General features: G+C 32.7%; 1 non-coding gene across 1 annotated transcript; it reads left to right on the plus strand.

The window, feature by feature from the left end:
- The first annotated feature begins 6398 nt into the window (after nucleotides 1–6398).
- Nucleotides 6399–6517, plus strand: LOC120591289 (5S ribosomal RNA). Its single transcript, XR_005649874.1, has one exon. It is a non-coding gene; the product is annotated as a 5S ribosomal RNA (ribosomal RNA).
- The last annotated feature ends 1630 nt before the right edge of the window (nucleotides 6518–8147 follow it).

The raw sequence follows: 8147 nt of genomic DNA on the forward strand, positions 1-8147 counted from the left end.
ATTTTAAAAAATAATTCAGTGGTTCTGTTGTACTATGAATAAAAATGAAATCGTCTATAATATTTTAGAAAGTCTTCCATTAACTACTGCTCAACTCTCTAAGCAATAGCTCAGCTGGCCTTCTTTCTGTCTCTGAAAATGATCAATGATCAGGTACATTGCTTTGGCCTTTGTATTTTATATATTTACTTTTGGAAATCTTCTCCACTAGATCTTCAGATAGTTGCTTCTTATCATTTTGGTCTCAACTCCAATATCAATCCTTCCCTGATAATCCAGCCAAAGCACACATTTTCTATCGCATTACCCTATTTTGCACACTTCAGATCATTTATCATTAATTTTTTGTTCCTATGCTTTTAGGTGTTTGCCCTTATTAGCATGGCATGCTTCACCACTGTATTCCTAGGACCTGGAAGAGTACATATATGTTGGCTGAATGAATAGAAAAAAAGTTATGAATAATTTGGGAATTATATTGAAACAGTATATATATGACATTATATTCAAAGACTACTTACACTTATCGACTGACTTAGCATGCTTCAATCTTGCATTGCTCATTAGACTAGATTAAGTAAAAGATTTCTAAGCATCTGCTTCACAATTTATTCTGCTGTAAGGCTAGCAGTTGACCAATAAAAAAGGACAGCTGGAGGTAACTCTTTTAGCAGTCCCAAGGCAGATCTATTCCTACTACATTAATCTGAGGACATTTAAGTCAGCCCAAGAACATCTCTGAGCAGGTCAGTTTTGAAAACAATTTCTGCTCCAAGGTGTCAAATTCTGAAAGAATAACTACAGTCATTCAGCATTCTGGTATAAGAATGTACTCTAGATTTGGTTTGATTTTTTTCATTAAAGCACTTTGACTCCTAGACCCAAAACAGTCTCTGGCATAAAGACAAATGGAAAACTAAGTCAGTGATTGTGCTTTATCTCAAACTTCACAGAACTCTGGATAAGAAAGATTATTATTTTGTTTACCTGGGGGCCAGTATTCACTTTTACTTGCTAAGCACTGCTTAACGAAAAATTGCATCATAACTTTGACAAATATAAAAGATTTAAGAGATAGAGACAGTTAAAATACCTGGGAGCATGTCATTTGAATAATGTTGAACAAATAATTTTACTGAAAGCTCTACACTCTTAAGTGTCACCATATGTTTTAAATCCATTCTGTTTTTCCCTGAGGAGTAGGTCATTGACTTTTGAAGAAGTCCAATGCCACCTCTGAACAGCTCTAACACATAGAATGCTCTCTGGACAATCTTACAATTATGAGGATTAAACTGGCTATGTTTTCTTCCAAAATAAACATCTATAAGAGAGCTCCTTTAGTGTTCATCCCTTATTTTCTGAAATCATAATTCCATTCAAGGTGAAAAGAATTGCTGCCAAGGGAAAAAAAAATGAATTTCAAGATATATATGTAAGCCAAGAAGTTCTTAGAAAAATCTCATCTTGGATACTTCAGATCATGGGATATTCTGAAGTATTAATTTTATAAGGGATAAATTTAAAAATAAAAGAGAGTGATATAATTTGAATAGACCTGGTAGTAGGAATGGAAAAATATTAAATAATCTATATTTCTCTGAGTTAAAAAAATGTAAAACAAAATGTATTAATGAAAAATGAGATACAGCTCATTTATCTTGTCACCAGGTCTAGTTAGGAGTTTCATTTAATTTTATTTTCATGGGAGGAATAAAATAATTTAAAAACAGTTAATTCTAAACATAAAATTATTCTTCCTTCTGTTCCTCCCCTGCATGATTGCCTACTACATTTAAGTCATCATGACTGGTCACCTTCCATGATCCAGCCTTTGTACTTCAGGTGTAGGTCAAAGGTCTTCATTTAGATGTATGACAATTCCACTTCACCACGTTTGGATTTGCTAGGGAGGGATCTGGCATTACGCATTATCAGTACTTCCTTGGAAAAGCTTTATTTTCCATTCCCTCAGCAACTGCCCTAGACAAATCTGTTATCCTCACACATCTGAGTATGACCCCTTTGCCCTCCTGCTTTTCTTTGCCTATAATGCCCTTTCCAGAACCCTTGGTTCTTTACCCATCTGATCCCTTTCCACCAGGGGATCTTTTTATTCTCCCACCCCATTTGCTACTTTACTATTAAATAAATATGTTTAATTATAAATCCTAGAAGATACATTTCTTGCTCTTCATTTCCTACAGGAGGCACAGAATCAAGTGTTCTATCTCTTTTGCTTCTATACTACTCCTTCTACCTTTATTCCACTAAAGAAACATTGTGTGTGTTTATGCCCCTGATAAGGAACATCCTGTCTTACTAATCAAGGGTCCTTACCATGCACTATATCACTGGTACATTAGGTACTCAAAAAATTATGATTAAATTTATAAATGAATGAGCGAATGAAATGAAGGAATAAATAGAGGACCCAGTAAGTTCCTTATCTTTCTTATTTTTACCCTCCTGTCCCACCTGCAGGTACTCCTACAAGACTGTGTCCAATTAGAGCAAGTTCCTCTTTTGCAGCAACTTTTTTAGGGTTATCCCAGTAACACTAAGTAGTCAAAGATCTTTACCTATGCCTTGTAGTCTTGTATTGTTATGCAACTTTATCTGGTTCATGGGGCTCCGGTAATTTGCACAGGCTTCTACTCCCTCTCCATTGGGGCCTTGCTAGATTTTTCTTCTTAAAGAAAAATTTAAAAAATGTCATTCTCATGATTAGGACTTTTCAGTGGTTCCACACTACACAAAATCTAAACTGCGAAGCCAAATAATCAACACACTGCAAAATCTGGTTATTACCAACATTTGCACTTTAATCTCCCACCACTTTCCCCTTCAAAAGCTTTCTTTTGTCCTAGTATTTATTATTAGTCTCCAAATTCCAAGCTTACTTATTACTAAGTATTCTGCTTGTGACATTTTTCTATAATGACTACTCCCCAAACACTAATCCTATCTATATTGTACTTGGTTTATTAACCATATTTATTCTCTGTTAAGCTTAGACTGTAAGTTTCATGAGGACAGGATTATTTATATCTGTATTCTTACTGCATAACAGATTTTTTAACCTATAGTCTTTAGTTGCATAAAATACCAAATATATCAAGGTATATTTTAAGGCTATCTCTAAAATGCCTCATATAGTACTTCAAATGTTAACAAATTACTTCAATATCAAAATATTAATACTCTTTTTTTGTGTTAAAGTTAAATATAACTGTACTATCTTTTAAATGTCCTTCATTATCGTGTTATTTGGTATTTACATTTGCATACATCATTTTTTTGCCTTTGCTTTTTCTTAAGTTCTAAACTTATAAGGACAAGAGTTATCTCCAACATTTCATTCCATTCCTAACAAATTTAAATAAAATATTTTATAGAAATATAAAATTTCACAAACATTTAGAGATAATCTAGCCTGACTAGAGTCACACAGGTTCTTATAAATACTTGAAATATAGTGGAAAGGGCTGTAATCTAGGTTCAGATGAACAGTGCTCCATTTCTTGCTGAATCCTGTGTGGATTTTAAAGAGGCAGTTTGTCTCCTCTTTCCTCTTATTTTTCTTTCTTAATTGGAGGAAACAGCAGAGGAGATTTATATCAGACATATGACTTAACTGACCTTGATTCCCTTCATGCACCTGCAATTTTACCCTCAGCAGTTATGGCTGAGCTCTGCAATAGACATGACTTGGCTCTCTCTGGCTGCTTCTGATCCATTTTAGTTACCACTGACACAGGCTGGGGAGTATATCCCTAGTGCTCTAGCCATTCTGTTGGGCAGTCTTCTCCCAGTTTTGTAAGATCATAGTCTCTGACAAAGTTAACTCCATAAAAATAACTTCCTGGAAATCCAGCATCCATACCTCATTAAAACTAAGGGTAACTTGGGGGAAAATAACATCAGATACACAAAATTTTACCAAATCACTTTTCCCGTATTCCAGCTTCATTCAGGGATGATTCAAGAGTTGATTGCTCTGCTCCCTAAGTAAGGGAGGATATGTCCCTCCTGCCTATCTTCTTACCTCTAGTATATAATGTATCTCCTGCTTACTAAACCAAAGCTTTGAAGAATGGTCTGATGATCTCAATCTTCTTTCTTATATTTTTTCTTTATGCCATTTTTTAAGGGAAGAGAAAGATATGTGTTTTCTTTTTTAATCTTTTCATATTAAAACTTTCTATCCTATACAGTAACACAACCTCAAGGTCTTAATCATCTCTGTAGGCAAGAATTCTCTAGTTTGGAGGAAATAAGAGAGTTAATTTGGAGAAATTATATTTTCCAACACTGCATAATTCTCTCATCTATAATCTTGTTGTATCAATTATATACATAAAAACTGAATGTTATTTTTTTATTCCTTCTGTAATAAATCCTAGCCTGCTACACTAGCCAGAAAAATGAATGAGTCAAAGGACATCAAAAAGATAAAAGTAAATCAAAATATTAACCATTTAAAATTATTAACTTATTTCCTATATATTGTCACCTTGACTGTATCTTATATCTAGAAGTGACTCAAGTCCATTTTGTAAATGACTCTTCCAAAGAGACTCATCAATTATGGGTTACACAGGATTTATACTCAGGAATCATTATATATATATTCCCATTTGGCTATTGCCTATTTGCTATCAAGTAGAGAAATCAGAAAAAGAAAGCTATCCTAGGATGCTTAAAATAAAAATAAAATCTGATAGAAGCAGAAGACAGAAATAATTTGAGCACGACACTTCTATTCTTACATATATTTCCTGGATTCCTTATTCTCTAATAACAAATGTCCTACTTATTAGGCATCAGAGAAGAAAAAATAAGACAGAAACTTCAGCTGAAAATATTTAAGGTCAAGTAGCTTTCCTTAGAGCATTAAAATGTGTTAGCATATGATCTACTGAAACTTGGTAATTGATACAATTCTCTAGGCATAAAATGCTATCTTTACAACAGCAAAATATAAATGTGTACTATGACTTTAAAAATAAGAATATTATTACACTTTTTAAGCCAAATAGTGGTCATTGAAAACACTCAAATAAAAAGATTTTTGAGATTACTATTTGTTGTTATTTTGAAACAAAATCTTTAAAATGCCACCTAGACTGATCTGTTGCCTCTCTCTAGGTATCTGTAGACATGGATACACAGCATTTTTCTTTCTATAGACAAGTACATTATATTCCACGTGGCATACAATAAGAGTATTTAGATCAAGTCAGAAAAATTAGATTTAAAAAACAATTTCTCTCCGGGTTGTGTAGGTCAGTATAATCAAGTTCTTAACGTCTTTTTGCTTCCTCTTCAAAATAGAAAAGACATTATATAAATGTTAAAAATAAAAAAAAAGGTAAGCCTGGCAGATACAGAAGATTGTCTTTAAGTTTTAATATTGTGTCGTTTTTGTTCTACTGTTTTACTTCTTCACAAGCTCATTGAAGGATATGTTTTGGACCTGTGAGTATTTTAACTATCATATGAAAAACAAGTATTATCATAAAACTAATGACACTAGGCACACACATACATATTTTAATCACTAAGAAACTCTGAGTTAGGCCATTTTTGTTATTTTTGGTGTCACTGAGGGCACCTCATCTTTATATGTATTAATTTTTCAACTATAAAGCTAGATTTAAAAGCTATACTTCGAATACAGAATGAATAATAAAAAAAAATTAGATAGCACTTCACAAGTATGAAAAGGCTTAATAGAAATCTTTTGTAACTATATTTAAACAGAAACAGAAAATTAAAAAAAAAAAATATGTAACTCACTCTTCCTAGTAAAATTATCAGGGAGTTTTGCAACTCTGCCAGACCTAGGTTTACCTATTTCAAGTAAAAATAATTTCAAGTGAAATATTTAGTAGAATGGAACATATCTACTTCGTTTATGAGTGTGTGTGTGTATGTGTGTGTGCGTGCACATGTGTACAAGCATGTGCAGGAGTGTGAGAGGATTCATGACAGGAAAAAACTGAGAAAAGGCTGGAAACACAGCTTTACTCATCCAGCTTTTCTCACTGAATTGATTAGTTCCACATAAAACTAGCGTAAGGCTTTGCTCTTAGGTTAAAATGTACTAGTTTTCTTTTTTCTAATTATTGAATATATAACAAAAATATAACTATATAATTCATCAAATAAATATTAATTATGGAGAAATAGTTGTCATGTGCTGCTAATGAAACTGTAAATGTACAGAGCATTAAGGGAGCTCAAACTTTAATTCTATGTGTACCCTTTAATCCAGATAGTCCTCTTTCAGTAACTAAATCAGTAGAAATCATGAGAATTTACATAAAGCTTTATATACAATAATAATTCATAAAAGCAACCAAGAGTGAACAAAGTCAAAATTATAAAATTCTGTCTACAGCCATGCTACCCTGAACAAGCCCGATCCCATCTGATCTCAGAAGCTAAGCAGGGTTGGGCCTGGTTAGTACTTGGATGGAAGACCACCTAGGAAGACCAGGTGCTGTAGATGTAAAAAATTAAAAATAAGAGATTGTAAGCTGACAAGGTCCTTGCAATCTGTGAGGTCAACCAAGGGTTGCCTCACCTAAAAAAAAAATAATAATAATTAAATTTAAAAATTATAAAATTCTGTACAATATTGAAAATCACATCTAAATAATATAAATTGTTTATGATATATTATTAAAATTGTTCACCATTTGTTAAGTAAAAAACAGGTTATAAAATTGGCTGTTATCACTATATACTTATGCTTAGAAAAACAAATTTGTATATTTTGGAAAAAAAGAGTTTAGATATGTACTCTAAAATGTTAATCTTATCTTTCAGTGATGGAAGTGGAGTTGTTAACATTTCTTACAGAAACCAGTTTTTTTCATTCACACATGCCCGCAAATAAAACCAAAGATGATTACTCCAATATAATCATAAATTATGAGTCAAATAAAAAGTACAAAGCCTTATAAAAAATAAGAGCATATTTTGAGAAGATATATTTTAAAATCTTAGTGGTAACATCATGAACATAAGAATCCATAAGTATATCCTAAGATTTATAAAACTTAAACATGGCACCTAAAACCTTTTTTTCTTTTCTGAAATCTTGCTAGAGAAGTTCATTTGGTTTGGGGACAGATCCTCAGATTCTTTTTTGGTGGTTGGGGGGATTCTAAGCAAAGTCATTATTTCTTCAAAAGCAAGCATTTTTTTGTTGTTGTTGTTAAAAATAAGGTTAATAGAGATGTTTTAGATGAAAAAGGTATATTACAGTTCAATTATTACTTTTACTTGAGTAATAGTTGTACCTCTGAGTCTTTGTGAAACAATGTATTGGAAAAGGGAAGGTTTCTTTTCCCTCTATTCATTTAGACTTTCCTATGGCTATAAAGAATTGTCTTGGGGATGTGTTTTCTTATATTAATGGCTGCTCACAGGGGATGAGTTGGAATAGATTGTAGGATGAACCTGCAGTTGCCACAGAGATCTCAAATTGAGAGGGTCTCAGTTTATCTGGGAGGTTAACATTGTGTATATCTACTTGGACTTGCCTCTTATTGGCCTACAAGTGGCATAATTTGAGTATTATGATAGAATGATCTTTTCTGCATTGTAAGAAAATAGTCTAACCTTGTCATTAAAAGATTCAATTTTTCATGAAGCAATTGGGTATTCCTACTGTAAATTTTCTTCAAAAAAAAAAAACTACTTTTAAGAAGAAAATGAGGATGGAAACAAAGATTTATCATAGGAAAACATTTCTTCTCTTCTTAGGACAAATCGAGCTTATACTCAAGAAAAGTTGTGCTCAAGCACTTTTGTTAGAGGAGATGGGTTGATTAACTGTGAAGATCAACTTGAAGAAGTCCAGGAAGACTCTATAAGGCAAAATATGGTACATAGTCTCTAAAGAGATGCAGATGCTTTCTTGTATTTACCATTAGCTTTAACTAAACTTTCTATAAATTAAGAACTAAAGGCTAGTCTTTTCTAATGAATGCTTGGTGTCAGGACTTTTTTGCACAGTTTAATGAGACTTTTCAACAAGAAGAATGTTGTGACACACATGATAAGTAGCAAATCTAAGCACCTGAGGCATTCTAAAAAACGTCTCAAGGAAGGGGTGTGTGTGTGTGTGTGTG

Source organism: Pteropus medius, unplaced genomic scaffold (genome assembly GCF_902729225.1).
Source record: "Pteropus medius unplaced genomic scaffold, Ma_sr-lr_union100, whole genome shotgun sequence".
In the NCBI taxonomy this organism is placed as follows: Eukaryota; Metazoa; Chordata; class Mammalia; order Chiroptera; family Pteropodidae; genus Pteropus; species Pteropus medius.